Below are 19,109 nucleotides of genomic sequence, written 5' to 3'. Positions count from 1 at the left end.
ATGGCATCCATATTATACATCCCAATAACAGAGGGAGGACTGGGCTGCCCCTCAGTGGTGAGATATTATAGGGCAGCCATATTATACATCCCAATAACAGAGGGAGGACTGGGCTGCCCCTCACTGGTGAGATACTATAGAGCAGCCATATTATACATCCCAATAACAGAAGGAGGACTGGGCTGCCCCTCAGTGGTGAGATGCTACAGAACAGCGATATTATACATCGCAATAACAGAGGGAGGACTGGGCTGCCCCGCAGTGGTGAGATATTATAGGGCAGCCATATTATACATCCCAATAACAGAAGGAGGACTGGGCTACCCCTCAGTGGTGAGATACTATAGAGCAGCCATATAATACATCCCAATAACAGAAGGAGGACTGGGCTGCCCCTCAGTGGTGAGATATTATAGGGCAGCCATATTATACATCCTAATAACAGAGGGAGGACTGGGCTGCCCCTCAGTAGTGAGATACTATAGAGCAGCCATATTATACATCCCAATAACAGAGGGAGGACTGGGCTGCCCCTCAGTGGTGAGCTATTATAGGGCAGCCATATTATACATCCCAATAACAGAGGGAGGACTGGGCTGCCCCTCAGTGGTGAGATACTATAGAGCAGTCATATTATACATCCCAATAACAGAGGGAGGACTGGGCTGCCCCTCAGTGGTGAGATATTATAGGGCAGCCATATTATACATCCCAATAACAGAGGGAGGACTGGGCTGCCCCTTACTGGTGAGATACTATAGAGCAGCCATATTATACAACCCAATAACAGAGGGAGGACTGGGCTGCCCCTCAGTGGTGAGATATTATAGGGCAGCCATATTATACATCCCAATAACAGAGGGAGGACTGGGCTGCCCCTCAGTGGTGAGATATTATAGGGTTTCCATAATATACATCCCAATACCAGAAGGAGGACTGGGCTGCCCCTCAGTGGTGAGATATTATAGGGTTTCCATAATATACATCCCAATACCAGAAGGAGGACTGGGCTGCCCCTCAGTGGTGAGGTACTATAGAGCAGCCATGTTATACATCCCAAGAACCCTAACCCTGAGCAATATTCTTGGAATTCTTGGCATTGTGGGCAAACTACAATCTGAACATAACTTCACCTACCAGCTGATCACTATGCCCTACTCAGTACGGGGCTTCTGCATACAAGCTGTATCACCAATGCTGGTAGTAGTAAGTACAATTTAGCTACATTCAATGATACTCATGTATGTTACCCAGTAGTCAATAATATTATCTCATTTTATTGCAGCACTTTAGCAGCGCTATTTGCCAGTCGACCACCAGTGCCCATATTTTACTAATCTCGTTAGCACAGTTACTATCAAAAATAAGTACAATAATGTTATTGATAATTGTGTGGGGTAAGGCAGCTGCTCCCCTATATCTTTTCTGCTCTCATTTTACCTCTTTAAACCTCAGTTTAGCGCCGTGATTATTGTATATTTACATAGCTTGGCAGTATGCAATCAACAAGTATACACACAGCCTGTAAAGATCACCGGCTGCTTCTGGGTATTTTCTATATTATTCTCCCTTGGTGAGAAGTGCCTGTGTAATTTGTTTATAGCCCTATATAATACCTGAGATCCGCAAAAAGAATTGACATGCTGCGGAAAAAAAAGTTGCATTTCCGTGCTTTTATTCCACACCAAATGTCAATGTCACAATGATTAACATTGCTTGTGCACTACACTGCGAATTTGATGCAATTCTGTGCATCGCATCTAAAACCGCAACGTGTGCACATAACCTTAGCCTGCAACAACGGGGCTTCCATTAAAAAACCCACAGACCGACAGATAGATAACCTTGCTCCCTCTGTTTATGAAGCCTCAGGCTCCGCTCTCTCCCCATCTTCTGCTGCAGCATGGGTCGCAAAGGCAATGGTTTTCTGGACAGATACCCTTGCCAAATCTATTCAGGACAGGGCGCTTCCACCAGAGGCAGCGGATCTCACCAAGCAAATTGCCATGGCCAGGGACAGTCTGATGCACGCATCCCTAGATGCAGCAAATCGCGCTGCACTTGCAGCTTCAAACGCTATTGCCATCAGAAAAGCGATGCGGCTTAGACACTTCTATAAAGTCAGCTTCTAAAAAGACCCTAATCTATCTGCATTACCAGACTGTTGGGAGAAAAGCTGGACTAGCTTATATCCGACGCCACGGAAGGGAAAAGTAAAATTTCTCTAGCAGGAAAAGGTTAGACGGCCTCTTCAGCATCAGCAACAGTTTCGTTTCTGGTCCTTTCGCAGCAACCCGTTTTGGTCTACCTCCACAGCCTCGTAAAGATCGGGGCGCTCGCCACGTAGAGTCAGAGGTTCCCGGGTCTCATTTAAAAATAATAATTTTCCGTTCGTCTTCTGGCACGGTTTTTCCCCTCTCATCTGCCAAAATCAGAGGCTTGAGCATGAGCTCTTTACTGTGCCATCGATTCTCTGCGTCAAGACGGGGTCATGGATGACAGTCTCATCAAGGGACTGTCTTTCCAAGCCTGCGTGCACAAGTGCATGTACATTACTTTGGATACTCTCTTGCCTGGGCTGGCTGATAAACTTGAACAAGTCCTCTCCCATTCCAGCTCAGCAGATCTCCTTTCTAGGGAAGATCCTGGATACTTCCCAGGGGTTGGTGATTCTCCCTCGAAACAAGATCTTAGCCCTTCAACAGGGAACCCGGGCGCTTTGTCGTCCATCCCTCATTCCATTTGCTTCATCATGAGGGTGCTGGGAAAAATGGTAGCAGCACTAGAAGCTGTTCACTTCGCTCAACTACACCTCCGCCTCTTGCAACAGGTGCTTCTGGAAAATTGGGAAAGGAGTCCGTTGTCTCTCGACCGGCCATGTCATCTGTCTTCGCAGGTCAGGCAAGCGATCAGCTGATGGACTGTGAAAACGTCGCTAAACCAGGGAAAGTCTTTTCTCTTGGTCCAATGGCTAGTGGTAACTACAGACGCCAGACTCCTCTGCTCAGGGGCGCTAAGCGAATCGGGAGACGAGGCTTCCGATAAACGTCCTGGAGATCTGAGCTTTCAGGCTAGCCTTGAGGCGTTTACAGCCTCTTCTGCTGGGTTACCCCATTTGGATTCAACCAGACAATGCCACAGCAGTGGCATACATCAGTCATCAAGGGGGTACCCGCAGGAGGGCGGGAATACACAAAGTTATCCACATTCTCCATTGGGCCGAGAGGAACCACTCGGTAAATTTAGCAGTGCATATCCCAGGTGTGGTAAACTGGGCGGCAGATCTTCTCAGCCGTTAGGGTCTCGCCTCAAAAGAGTGGGAATTTCATCTGGAGGTCTTACAACAGTTGTGTTCATTGGGGGAGTTCAAATGTGGATCTGACGGCTTCCAGGTCGAACGCCAAGGTACACAACTTCATAGCTCGGTCTCGAGATCCAAAGGCCATCGGGGTGGATGCACTTGTCACTCTGTGGAATCAGTTCCATCTTCCGTACGCGTTTCCTCTGCTTCCTTTACTTCCGGGGTCATCAGGAAGATCAAAACTGAGGGGGTTCCACTAATCCTAGTCGCCCGAGATTGGCCATGCCACGCGTGGCATGCAGCGTTAGTGCAGCTCGTCGCCGACGTTCCCTGGTATCTGCCAGATCGGCCAGGTCTGCACTGCCAAGGTCTGATTTGCCACCAGAACTCAGGGGCCCTGTGTTTAACAGCTTGGCTGTTGAAGCCTGGGTTCTAACTCAATCTGGGTTCTCTCAACAAGTGGTTTTCACCATGATTAGTGCTTGGAACCCGGCATCTGCTCGCATCTATCACCGCACCTGGAAAACCTTTTTCACATGGTGCAGGGACCGTGGACATACTCCTCTCCTCTTCTCTGTTCCCTCCATTCTGGAATTTCTCCAGACCAGCTTGGATTCAGGTTTGGAAATCCGTACCCTTAAAGGCCAGATTTCGGCCTTATCAGTTTTGTTCCAGCTCAGAATTGCTTCAAATTTGTAAGTAAGGACTTTCAGGGGGTCTCCCATGTGATACCCCCCTATAGAATGCCGTTAGAGGCCTGGGATCTTAAGTTGGTCTTGGGAGCTCTTCAGGAGACACCTTTCGAACTATTGCAGGACATCTCGTTGACCATTCTGTCTTGGAAAGTCGCCTTTCTTGTAGCAGTGACATCTATCAGACTAATCTCGAAGCTAGCCGCCCTGTCCTGTCGAGCGTCCTTACTAAATTTTCACCAGGACAAAATAGTTCTTAGATCGTCTCCGACTTTTTTGCCCAAGGTGATTTTATCTTTGCACCGTAATGTTTAAGTAGGGTTAATTTGGGGGGGTCCCGCTTAGCCCGGTTTGGGGCCATCAACCCCAAATCTTCAGGGTGTATAGAGTACTCACCGTGAAATCCTTTTCTCCGAGTCACTCATTGGGGGACACAGAACCATTTGTGTTATGCTGCTGTGGCGAGTAGGCCTCCACTATGTTGAGACAAAAAGAGTTAGCTCCTCCCCTGCAATATACACCCTCATGCTGGCTCCCAAGTGAACGAGTTCAGTGCAAAAGCAGTAGGAGATCAATAACATCATAGAGTACAACACATCAAACTAGGGAAAAAACAAAACCAAGCCAAAAGGGCTAACAGGGTGGGTACTGTGTCCCGCAATGAATGGCTCAGAGAAAAGGATTTTACGGTGAGTACACAAAAATCCCTATTTCTCCTTCACCTCATTGGGGGACAAAGAACCATGGCAAGTTCCAAAGCAGCCCCTGGGTGGGGAAGAACATAACCAATGGAACCCCATGTACCAACAGACTAAAGATGCGCTACAGCCACTAGCAGAATACGTCTGCCAAGTGCCGCATCTGCAGAAGTCTGAGTATGAATATTATAGTGCTTCCAGAATGTGTGCAGGCTGGACCAAGTTGCAGCCTAGCAGACCTGTTCTGCCGAAGCCTGATGCTGAATGGCCCAAAAAGCGCCCACCGACCGAGTGTGCCTTAATCCCCGCCAGGATAGACTTGCCTCTGACACGGTAGGACTCCGGAATAAGCCGAACAAATCCATCTGGCTATTGTGGCCTTCGAAGCTGCTAAACCCATCCTGTGACTCTCAGGAAGCACAAATAGGGCGCCGACATAAGGAAGGGTGCTGTCCTCGAAACCTACCTCCTGAGAGCCCTCAATACATCCAGGGTGTGAAGGTCTCTTTCAACCCGATGTATTGGCGCTGGACAAAAAGAAGGAAGAACAATGTCCTCGTTAAGGTGGAAAGACGAAACCACCTTGGGCAAAAAAGACGGAGACGGTCTGAGAACCACCTTGTCCTGGTGAAAAATTAGTAAAGGCGCTTGACAGGACAGGGCGGCTAGCTTCGAGACTCGTCTGATAGATGTTACTGCTACAAGAAAGGTGACTTTGCAAGACAGAACGGTCAATGAGATGTCCTGCAATGGTTCGAAAGGCATCTCCTGAAACGCACCCAAGGCCAAGTAAAGATCCTAGGCCTCTAACGGCATTCTATAGGGAGGTATCACATGGGACACCCCCTGAATGAAAGTCCTCACTTGCAAATTTGAAGCAATCCTGTGCTGGAACAAAATGGATAAGGCCGAAACTGAATCCAAGCCGGTCTAGAGAAATTCCAGAATGGAATGAACAGAGAAAATGAGAGGACGACGTCCACCGTCTCTGCACCATGTGAAAAAGGCTTTCCAGGTGCGGAGATAGATGTGAACGAATGCCAATTTCCGAGCACTAATCATGGTGGAAACCACTTTTTGAGAGAACCCAACTTGAGATAGAACACAGGCTTCAACAGCCAAGCCGTTAAACGCAGGGCCCCTGTGTTCTGATGGCAAATCGGACCTTGGCAGTGCAGATCTGGCCGATCTGGCAGACAACAGGGAACGTCAGCGACGAGCTGCACTAACTCAGCCTACCACGTGTGGCGTGGCCAATCTGGGGCGACTAGGATTAGTGGAACCCCCTCAGTCTTGATGTTCCTGATGACCCTTGGAAGTAAAGGAAGTGGAGGAAATGCATACGGAAGATGTTACTGATGCCACAAAGTGACAAGTGCATCCACCCCGAGGGCCTTTGGATCCCGAGTTATGAAGTTGTGTACCTTGGCGTTCAACCTGGAAGCCATCAGATCCACATCCAGAGTCCACCAACGAACACAGATCTGTTGGAAAACCTCCGGATGAGGTTCCAACTGTCCTGAGGCGAGACCCTGACGGCTGAGAAATTCTGCCGCCCAGTTTTCCACACCTGACATATGCACTGCTGAAATTACTGAGTAGTTCCTATCGACCCAACGGAGAATATGGGTAACCCTAAGCATTGCAGCTCTGCTGCGGGTACCCCCTTGATGACTGATAAACGTCACCGCTGTGGCATTGTCTGATTGAATCCGAATGGGGTGACCCGCCAGAAGAGGATGGAAATGCCTCAGGGCGAGCCTTATCCCTCGTTTCTCCAGGACGTTTATCTGGAGCCTCGACTCCCGATTCGCCCAGCGCCCCTGAGCAGTGTGATGTTGAAAGATCGCTCCCCAGCAGAGGAGACTGGTGTCGGTAGTTACCACCAGCCATTGGACCGGGAGAAAAGACTCTCAGGTTGAACAATGATTTCACCGTCCACCAGCTGATCGCTTGCCTGGCCTGCGGAGACAGATGACATGGCAGGTCAAGAGACACTGGACTCCTGTCCCAAATTTCCAGAAGCGCCTGTTGTAAGGGGCGGAGGTGTAGTTGTGCAAAGGGAACAGCTTCCATTGCTGCTACCATTTTTTCCAGTACCCTCATATCGAAGCGAATGGAATGAGGAAATGAACGACAAAGCACCTGGTTTCCCTGTTGAAGGGCTAAGACCTTGTTTTGAGGGAGAATCACCAACCCCTGGGAAGTATCCAGGATCATCCCTAGAAAGGAGATACGCTGAGCTGGAATGGGAGAGGACTTGTTCAAGTTTATCAGCCAGCTCAGGCGATAAAGGGTATCCAAGGTAATGCGCACGCACTTTGCGTAGGCTTGGAAAGATGGTCCCTTGATGAGGTGGTCGTCCAAATATGGCAAAACGACCACTCCCTGGGAGTGCAGAATGGATATGTCGGTCGCCATAACTTTTGTAAATATACTGGGTGCGGTGGCGAGGTCGATGGGCAAGACCGTGAATTGGAAATGGTCCCTACGAATGGCAAAACGCAGGAACTTCTGATGCGGTGGAAAAATTGGAATGTGGAGATAAGCATCCCTGATGTCGATGGATTCCAGGAACTCCCCTTTTTCCATCGAGGTAATGACCGAACGGAGGGATTCCATCTAGAAGTGTCGGACCCTGACAAACTTGTGTAGCAGTTTTAGATCCAGAATGGGCTGCACTGCTCCATCCTTCTTTAGAACGACAAAAAGGTTCGAATACAACCCCTTGAACCTCTCATTTTCTGGAACTGGGATAATGGCCCCATTTTGACGCAGAGAATCGATGGCACAGTAACGGGCTCGCGCCCGAGCCTCTGGTTTTGGGGGACGAGAGGGGAAAAACCGTGCCAGAGGACTAACTGAATATTCTATTTTGTATCCGGAAGACACCAGGTCTCTGACCCATTCGTCGTGAACAACGGAAAGCCAGACATTACGAAACAGAAGCAGACGGCCGCCTACTTTGGTGGTGACGACTGGAAAAGCCCGCGAGTTAATGTGTGGACAATCTATGGGACTTGGTTCCCTTAAATCTGGATTGCTTAGGCTGACCCTTCCAAGACTGGTTGGGTCTAAATGAGACCGAGGAACCTCTGTCTCTACGCGGTGAGTGCCCCGATCCTGACAAGGCTGTGGAGGTAGACCAAAACGGGTTGCTGCGAATGGACCGGACACAAAACTGTTGCTGACGCTGAAAAGGCTGTCTAACCTTTTGCTGCGGGAAAAATTTGCTTTTCCCTCCTGTAGCGTCAGAGCTAAGCTGGTCCAACCTTTCTCCAGTCACACCCTCTGGTAAGGCAGAGAAATTAAGGACTTTTTAGAAGCAGATTATGCTCACCACTCTAAGCCACAGAGCTATTTTGATAGTAATGGCGTTTAAAACTGCAAGTGCAACGCAATTCGCTGCATATAGGGATGTGTGCATCAGATAGTCCCCAGCCATGAAAATTTGCTTGGCGAGATCTGCTGCTTCTGATGGAACCGCCCTGTCATGAATAGATTTGGCAAGGGTATCCGCCCAGAAAACCACTGCCTTTGCGACCCATGCCGCGGCAAAAGATGAGGAGACAGCGGAGCCTGAGGTTTCATAAACAGAGGGAGCAAGGTTCTCAGTCGGTCTATGGGATTTTTAATTAAGGCCCCGTCTGGCAATGAAATAAGTGTTTTGGATGCTAGACTTGACACCGGAGGGTCCACTAGCGGAGACTCCACCCAATCCTTCATAAGATCCACACAAAGGGGGTATTTTACCTCAAGAGGCCTTTTCACTGTGAAGAGCCGATCCGGCTGCTCCCTGTGCCAGTGAACTAATTATATACATACACTAAAGGGCAGCCACATTACAAAATCCCAATAACAGAGGGAGGACTAGGCTGCCCCTCAGTGGTGAGATATTATAGGGCTTCCATAATATACATCCCAATACCAGAAGGAGGACTGAGCTGTCCCTCAGTGGTGAGATACTACAGAGCAGCCATAATATACATCCAAATAACAGAGGGAGGACTGGGCTGCCCCTCAGTGGTGAGATACTATAAGAGCAGCCATATTATACATTCCAGTAAAAGAGGGGGGACTAAGCTGCCCCTCAGTGGTAAGTTATTATAGGGCAGCCATAATAAACATCCCAAAAACAGAATGAAGACGGGGCTGACCCTCAGTGGTGAGATATTATAGGGCAGCCATATTATACATCCCAATAACAGAAGGAAGACTGAGCTGTCCCTCAGTGGTGAGATACTACAGAGCAGCCATAATATACATCCAAATAACAGAGGGAGGACTGGGCTGCCCCTCAGTGGTGAGATACTATAAGAGCAGCCATATTATACATTCCAGTAAAAGAGGGGGGACTAAGCTGCCCCTTAGTGGTAAGTTATTATAGGGCAGCCATAATAAACATCCCAAAAACAGAATGAAGACGGGGCTGCCCCTCAGTGGTGAGATACTATAGAGCAGCCATAATAAACATCCCAAAAACAGAATGAAGACGGGGCTGACCCTCAGTGGTGAGATATTATAGGGCAGCCATATTATACATCCCAATAACAGAGGGAGGACTGGGCTGCCCCTCAGTGGTGATGTACGATAGAGCAGCCATATTATACATCCCAATAACAGAGGGAGGACTGGACTGCCCCTCAGTGGTGAAATATTATAGAGCAGCCATATTATACATCCCATTAACAGGAGGAGGACTGGGCTGTCCCTCAGTGGTGATATACTATAGAGTAGCCATAATATACATCCCAATGACAGAGGGAGGACTGGGCTGCCCCTCAGTGGTGATATACTATAGAGCAGCCATATTATACATCCCAATAACAGAGGGAGGACTGGCCTGCCCCTCAGTGGTGAGATATGATAGGGCATCCATATTATACATCCCAATAACAGAGGGAGGACTGGGATGCCCCTCAGTGGTGAGATACTATAGAGCAGCCATATTATACAACCCAATAACAGAGGAGGACTGGGCTGCCCCTCAGTGGTGAGATACTATAGAGTAGCCATAATATACATCCCAATGACAGAGGGAGGACTGGGCTGCCCCTCAGTGGTGAGATACTATAGAGCAGCGATATTATACATCCCAATAACAGAAGGAGGACTGGCCTGCCCCTCAGTGGTGAGATATGATAGGGCAGCCATATTATACATCCCAATAACAGAGGGAGGACTGGGCTGCCCCTCAGTTGTGAGATATGATATGGCATCCATATTATACATCCCAATAACAGAGGGAGGACTGGGCTGCCCCTCACTGGTGAGATACTATAGAGCAGCCATATTATACATCCCAATAACAGAAGGAGGACTGGGCTGCCCCTCAGTGGTGAGATACTATAGAGCAGCCATATTATACATCCCAATAACAGAGGGAGGACTGGGCTGCCCCTCAGTTGTGAGATATGATATGGCATCCATATTATACATCCCAATAACAGAGGGAGGACTGGGCTGCCCCTCAGTGGTGAGATGCTACAGAACAGCCATATTATACATCGCAATAACAGAGGGAGGACTGGGCTGCCCCTCAGTGGCGAGATATTATAGGGCAGCCATATTATACATCCCAATAACAGAAGGAGGACTGGGCTGCCCCTCAGTGGTGAGATACTATAGAGCAGCCATATAATACATCCCAATAACAGAAGGAGGACTGGGCTGCCCCTCAGTGGTGAGATATGATAGGGCAGCCATATTATACATCCCAATAACAGAGGGAGGACTGGGCTGCCCCTCAGTTGTGAGATATGATATGGCATCCATATTATACATCCCAATAACAGAGGGAGGACTGGGCTGCCCCTCAGTGGTGGGATATTATAGGGCAGCCATATTATACATCCCAATAACAGAGGGAGGACTGGGCTGCCCCTCACTGGTGAGATACTATAGAGCAGCCATATTATACATCCCAATAACAGAAGGAGGACTGGGCTGCCCCTCAGTGGTGAGATACTATAGAGCAGCCATATTATACATCCCAATAACAGAAGGAGGACTGGGCTGCCCCTCAGTGGTGAGATGCTACAGAACAGCCATATTATACATCGCAATAACAGAGGGAGGACTGGGCTGCCCCTCAGTGGTGAGATATTATAGGGCAGCCATATTATACATCCCAATAACAGAAGGAGGACTGGGCTGCCCCTCAGTGGTGAGATACTATAGAGCAGCCATATTATACATCCCAATAACAGAGGGAGTACTGGGCTGCCCCTCAGTGGTGAGCTATTATAGGGCAGCCATATTATACATCCCAATAACAGAGGGAGGACTGGGCTGCCCCTCAGTGGTGAGATACTATAGAGCAGTCATATTATACATCCCAATAACAGAGGGAGGACTGGGCTGCCCCTCAGTGGTGAGATACTATAGAGCAGCCATATTATACATCCCAATAACAGAGGGAGGACTGGGCTGCCCCTCAGTGGTGAAATATTATAGAGCAGCCATATTATACATCCCAATAACAGAGGGAGGACTGGGCTGCCCCTCAGTGGTGAAATATTATAGAGCAGCCATATTATACATCTCATTAACAGAAGGAGGACTGGGCTGTCCCTCAGTGGTGAGATACTATAGAGCAGCCATATTATACATCCCAATAACAGAGGGAGGACTGGGCTGCCCCTCAGTGGTGAAATATTATAGAGCAGCCATATTATACATCCCATTAACAGAAGGAGGACTGGGCTGCCCCTCAGTGGTGAGATACTATAGAGCAGCCATATTATACATCTCAATAACAGAGGGAGGACTGGGCTGCCCCTCAGTGGTGAGATACTATAGGGCAGCCATATTATACATCCCAATAACAAAGAGAGGACTGGGCTGCCCCTCAGTGGTGAGATATTATAGAGCAGCCATATTATACATCCCAATAACAGAAGGAGGACTGCGCTGCTCCTCAGTGGTGAGATACTATAGGGCAGCCATAATATACATCAGAATAACAGAGAGAGGACTGGGCTGCATCTCAGTGGTGAGATATTATAGGGCAGCCATATTATACATCCCATTAACAGAAGGAGGACTGGGCTGCCCCTCAGTGGTGATGTTCTATAGAGCAGCCATATTATACATCCCAATAACAGAAGGAGGACTGGGCTGCCCCTCAGTGGTGAAATATTATAGAGCAGCCATATTATACATCCCATTAACAGAAGGAGGACTGGGCTGTCCCTCAGTGGTGATATACTATAGAGTAGCCATAATATACATCCCAATGACAGAGGGAGGACTGGGCTGCCCCTCAGTGGTGATATACTATAGAGCAGCCATATTATACATCCCAATAACAGAAGGAGGACTGGGCTGCCCCTCAGTGGTGAGATACTATAGAGCAGCCATATTATACATCCCATTAACAGAAGGAGGACTGGGCTGCCTCTCAGTGGTGAGATACTATAGAGCAGCCATATTATACATCCCATTAACAGAAGGAGGACTGGGCTGTCCCTCAGTGGTGAGATACTATAGAGCAGCCATATTATACATCCCAATAACAGAGGGAGGACTGGGCTGCCCCTCAGTGGTGAAATATTATAGAGCAGCCATATTATACATCCCATTAACAGAAGGAGGACTGGGCTGCCCCTCAGTGGTGAGATACTATAGAGCAGCCATAATATACATCCCAATGACAGAGGGAGGACTGGGCTGCCCCTCAGTGGTGATATACTATAGAGCAGCCATATTATACATCCCAATAACAGAGGGAGGACTGGGCTGCCCCTCAGTGGTGAGATATTATAGGGCAGCCATATTATACATCCCAATAACAGAGGGAGGACTGGGCTGCCCCTCAGTGGTGAAATATTATAGAGCAGTCATAATATACATCCCAATAACAGAGGGAGGACTGGGCTGCCCCTCAGTGGTGAGATACTATAGAGCAGCCATATTATACATCCCAATAACAGAGGGAGGACTGGGCTGCCCCTCAGTGGTGAAATATTATAGAGCAGCCATATTATACATCCCAATAACAGAGGGAGGACTGGGCTGCCCCTCAGTGGTGAAATATTATAGAGCAGCCATATTATACATCTCATTAACAGAAGGAGGACTGGGCTGTCCCTCAGTGGTGAGATACTATAGAGCAGCCATATTATACATCCCAATAACAGAGGGAGGACTGGGCTGCCCCTCAGTGGTGAAATATTATAGAGCAGCCATATTATACATCCCATTAACAGAAGGAGGACTGGGCTGCCCCTCAGTGGTGAGATACTATAGAGCAGCCATATTATACATCCCAATAACAGAGGGAGGACTGGGCTGCCCCTCAGTGGTGAGATACTATAGGGCAGCCATATTATACATCCCAATAACAGAGAGAGGACTGGGCTGCCCCTCAGTGGTGAGATATTATAGAGCAGCCATATTATACATCCCAATAACAGAAGGAGGACTGCGCTGCTCCTCAGTGGTGAGATACTATAGGGCAGCCATAATATACATCCCAATAACAGAGAGAGGACTGGGCTGCATCTCAGTGGTGAGATATTATAGGGCAGCCATATTATACATCCCAATAACAGAGGGAGGACTGGGCTGCCCCTCAGTTGTGAGATATGATATGGCATCCATATTATACATCCCAATAACAGAGGGAGGACTGGGCTGCCCCTCAGTGGTGAGATATTATAGGGCAGCCATATTATACATCCCAATAACAGAGGGAGGACTGGGCTGCCCCTCACTGGTGAGATACTATAGAGCAGCCATATTATACATCCCAATAACAGAAGGAGGACTGGGCTGCCCCTCAGTGGTGAGATGCTACAGAACAGCCATATTATACATCGCAATAACAGAGGGAGGACTGGGCTGCCCCTCAGTGGTGAGATATTATAGGGCAGCCATATTATACATCCCAATAACAGAAGGAGGACTGGGCTGCCCCTCAGTGGTGAGATACTATAGAGCAGCCATATAATACATCCCAATAACAGAAGGAGGACTGGGCTGCCCCTCAGTGGTGAGATATTATAGGGCAGCCATATTATACATCCTAATAACAGAGGGAGGACTGGGCTGCCCCTCAGTGGTGAGATACTATAGAGCAGCCATATTATACATCCCAATAACAGAGGGAGGACTGGGCTGCCCCTCAGTGGTGAGCTATTATAGGGCAGCCATATTATACATCCCAATAACAGAGGGAGGACTGGGCTGCCCCTCAGTGGTGAGATACTATAGAGCAGTCATATTATACATCCCAATAACAGAGGGAGGACTGGGCTGCCCCTCAGTGGTGAGATATTATAGGACAGCCATATTATACATCCCAATAACAGAGGGAGGACTGGGCTGCCCCTCAGTGGTGAGATACTATAGAGTAACATAGTAACATAGTAACATAGTTAGTAAGGCCGAAAAAAGACATTTGTCCATCCAGTTCAGCCTATATTCCATCATAATAAATACCCAGATCTACGTCCTTCTACAGAACCTAATAATTGTATGATACAATATTGTTCTGCTCCAGGAAGACATCCAGGCCTCTCTTGAACCCCTCGACTGAGTTCGCCATCACCACCTCCTCAGGCAAGCAATTCCAGATTCTCACTGCCCTAACAGTAAAGAATCCTCTTCTATGTTGGTGGAAAAACCTTCTCTCCTCCAGACGCAAAGAATGCCCCCTTGTGCCCGTCACCTTCCTTGGTATAAACAGATCCTCAGCGAGATATTTGTATTGTCCCCTTATATACTTATACATGGTTATTAGATCGCCCCTCAGTCGTCTTTTTTCTAGACTAAATAATCCTAATTTCGCTAATCTATCTGGGTATTGTAGTTCTCCCATCCCCTTTATTAATTTTGTTGCCCTCCTTTGTACTCTCTCTAGTTCCATTATATCCTTCCTGAGCACCGGTGCCCAAAACTGGACACAGTACTCCATGTGCGGTCTAACTAGGGATTTGTACAGAGGCAGTATAATGCTCTCATCATGTGTATCCAGACCTCTTTTAATGCACCCCATGATCCTGTTTGCCTTGGCAGCTGCTGCCTGGCACTGGCTGCTCCAGGTAAGTTTATCATTAACTAGGATCCCCAAGTCCTTCTCCCTGTCAGATTTACCCAGTGGTTTCCCGTTCAGTGTGTAATGGTGATATTGATTCCTTCTTCCCATGTGTATAACCTTACATTTATCATTGTTAAACCTCATCTGCCACCTTTCAGCCCAAGTTTCCAACTTATCCAGATCCATCTGTAGCAGAATACTATCTTCTCTTGTATTAACTGCTTTACATAGTTTTGTATCATCTGCAAATATCGATATTTTACTGTGTAAACCTTCTACCAGATCATTAATGAATATGTTGAAGAGAACAGGTCCCAATACTGACCCCTGCGGTACCCCACTGGTCACAGAGACCCAGTTAGAGACTATACCATTTATAACCACCCTCTGCTTTCTATCACTAAGCCAGTTACTAACCCATTTACACACATTTTCCCCCAGACCAAGCATTCTCATTTTGTGTACCAACCTCTTGTGCGGCACGGTATCAAACGCTTTGGAAAAATCGAGATATACCACGTCCAATGACTCACCGTGGTCCAGCCTATAGCTTACCTCTTCATAAAAACTGATTAGATTGGTTTGACAGGAGTAGCCATATTATACATCCCAATAACAGAGGGAGGACTGGGCTGCCCCTTACTGGTGAGATACTATAGAGCAGCCATATTATACATCCCAATAACAGAGGGAGGACTGGACTGCCCCTCAGTGGTGAAATATTATAGAGCAGCCATATTATACATCCCAATAACAGAGGGAGGACTGGGCTGCCCCTCAGTGGTGAGATATTATAGGGTTTCCATAATATACATCCCAATACCAGAAGGAGGACTGGGCTGCCCCTCAGTGGTGAGATATTATGGGGTTTCCATAATATACATCCCAATACCAGAAGGAGGACTGGGCTGCCCCTCAGTGGTGAGATATTATAGGGCAGCCATATTATACATCCCAATAACAGAGGGAGGACTGGGCTGCCCCTCAGTGGTGATGTACGATAGAGCAGCCATATTATACATCCCAATAACAGAGGGAGGACTGGACTGCCCCTCAGTGGTGAAATATTATAGAGCAGCCATATTATACATCCCATTAACAGGAGGAGGACTGGGCTGTCCCTCAGTGGTGATATACTATAGAGCAGCCATAATATACATCCCAATGACAGAGGGAGGACTGGGCTGCCCCTCAGTGGTGATATACTATAGAGCAGCCATATTATACATCCCAATAACAGAAGGAGGACTGGGCTGCCCCTCAGTGGTGAGATACTATAGAGCAGCCATATTATACATCCCATTAACAGAAGGAGGACTGGGCTGTCCCTCAGTGGTGAGATACTATAGAGCAGCCATATTATACATCCCAATAACAGAGGGAGGACTGGGCTGCCCCTCAGTGGTGAAATATTATAGAGGAGCCATATTATACATCCCATTAACAGAAGGAGGACTGGGCTGCCCCTCAGTGGTGAAATATTATAGAGCAGCCATAATATACATCCCAATAACAGAGGGAGGACTGGGCTGCCCCTCAGTGGTGAGATACTATAGAGCAGCCATATTATACATCCCAATAACAGAGGGAGGACTGGGCTGCATCTCAGTGGTGAGATATTATAGGGCAGCCATATTATACATCCCAATAACAGAGGGAGGACTGGGCTGCCCCTCAGTTGTGAGATATGATATGGCATCCATATTATACATCCCAATAACAGAGGGAGGACTGGGCTGCCCCTCAGTGGTGAGATATTATAGGGCAGCCATATTATACATCCCAATAACAGAGGGAGGACTGGGCTGCCCCTCACTGGTGAGATACTATAGAGCAGCCATATTATACATCCCAATAACAGAAGGAGGACTGGGCTGCCCCTCAGTGGTGAGATGCTACAGAACAGCCATATTATACATCCCAATAACAGAGGGAGGACTGGGCTGCCCCTCAGTGGTGAGATATTATAGGGCAGCCATATTATACATCCTAATAACAGAGGGAGGACTGGGCTGCCCCTCAGTGGTGAGATACTATAGAGCAGCCATATTATACATCCCAATAACAGAGGGAGGACTGGGCTGCCCCTCAGTGGTGAGCTATTATAGGGCAGCCATATTATACATCCCAATAACAGAGGGAGGACTGGGCTGCCCCTCAGTGGTGAGATACTATAGAGCAGTCATATTATACATCCCAATAACAGAGGGAGGACTGGGCTGCCCCTCAGTGGTGAGATATTATAGGGCAGCCATATTATACATCCCAATAACAGAGGGAGGACTGGGCTGCCCCTCAGTGGTGAGATACTATAGAGTAGCCATATTATACATCCCAATAACAGAGGGAGGACTGGGCTGCCCCTTACTGGTGAGATACTATAGAGCAGCCATATTATACATCCCAATAACAGAGGGAGGACTGGGCTGCCCCTCAGTGGTGAGATATTATAGGGCAGCCATATTATACATCCCAATAACAGAGGGAGGACTGGGCTGCCCCTCAGTGGTGAGATATTATAGGGTTTCCATAATATACATCCCAATACCAGAAGGAGGACTGGGCTGCCCCTCAGTGGTGAGATATTATAGGGTTTCCATAATATACATCCCAATACCAGAAGGAGGACTGGGCTGCCCCTCAGTGGTGAGATATTATAGGGCAGCCATATTATACATCCCAATAACAGAGGGAGGACTGGGCTGCCCCTCAGTGGTGATGTACGATAGAGCAGCCATATTATACATCCCAATAACAGAGGGAGGACTGGCCTGCCCCTCAGTGGTGAGATATGATAGGGCATCCATATTATACATCCCAATAACAGAGGGAGGACTGGGCTGCCCCTCAGTGGTGAGATACTATAGAGCAGCGATATTATACATCCCAATAACAGAAGGAGGACTGGCCTGCCCCTCAGTGGTGAGATATGATAGGGCAGCCATATTATACATCCCAATAACAGAGGGAGGACTGGGCTGCCCCTCAGTTGTGAGATATGATATGGCATCCATATTATACATCCCAATAACAGAGGGAGGACTGGGCTGCCCCTCAGTGGTGAGATATTATAGGGCAGCCATATTATACATCCCAATAACAGAGGGAGGACTGGGCTGCCCCTCACTGGTGAGATACTATAGAGCAGCCATATTATACATCCCAATAACAGAAGGAGGACTGGGCTGCCCCTCAGTGGTGAGATGCTACAGAACAGCCATATTATACATCGCAATAACAGAGGGAGGACTGGGCTGCCCCGCAGTGGTGAGATATTATAGGGCAGCCATATTATACATCCCAATAACAGAAGGAGGACTGGGCTACCCCTCAGTGGTGAGATACTATAGAGCAGCCATATAATACATCCCAATAACAGAAGGAGGACTGGGCTGCCCCTCAGTGGTGAGATATTATAGGGCAGCCATATTATACATCCTAATAACAGAGGGAGGACTGGGCTGCCCCTCAGTGGTGAGATACTATAGAGTAGCCATATTATACATCCCAATAACAGAGGGAGGACTGGGCTGCCCCTTACTGGTGAGATACTATAGAGCAGCCATATTATACATCCCAATAACAGAGGGAGGACTGGCCTGCCCCTCAGTGGTGAGATATTATAGGGCAGCCATATTATACATCCCAATAACAGAGGGAGGACTGTGCTGCCCCTCAGTGGTGAGATATTATAGGGCAGCCATATTATACATCCCAATAACAGAGGGAGGACTGTGCTGCCCCTCAGTGGTGAGATATTATAGGGTTTCCATAATATACATCCCAATACCAGAAGGAGGACTGGGCTGCCCCTCAGTGGTGAGATATTATAGGGTTTCCATAATATACATCCCAATACCAGAAGGAGGACTGGGCTGCCCCTCAGTGGTGAGGTACTATAGAGCAGCCATATTATACATCCCAAGAACCCTAACCCTGAGCAATATTCTTGGAATTCTTGGCATTGTGGGCAAACTACAATCTGAACATAACTTCACCTACCAGCTGATCACTATGCCCTACTCAGTACGGGGCTTCTGCATACAAGCTGTATCACCAATGCTGGTAGTAGTAAGTACAATTTAGCTACATTCAATGATACTCATGTATGTTACCCAGTAGTCAATAATATTATCTCATTTTATTGCAGCACTTTAGCAGCGCTATTTGCCAGTCGACCACCAGTGCCCATATTTTACTAATCTCGTTAGCACAGTTACTATCAAAAATAAGTACAATAATGTTATTGATAATTGTGTGGGGTAAGGCAGCTGCTCCCCTATATCTTTTCTGCTCTCATTTTACCTCTTTAAACCTCAGTTTAGCGCCGTGATTATTGTATATTTACATAGCTTGGCAGTATGCAATCAACAAGT

Source organism: Ranitomeya imitator, chromosome 9 (genome assembly GCF_032444005.1).
Source record: "Ranitomeya imitator isolate aRanImi1 chromosome 9, aRanImi1.pri, whole genome shotgun sequence".
NCBI lineage: Eukaryota > Metazoa > Chordata > Amphibia > Anura > Dendrobatidae > Ranitomeya > Ranitomeya imitator.
This window is presented reverse-complemented; position numbering follows the sequence as displayed.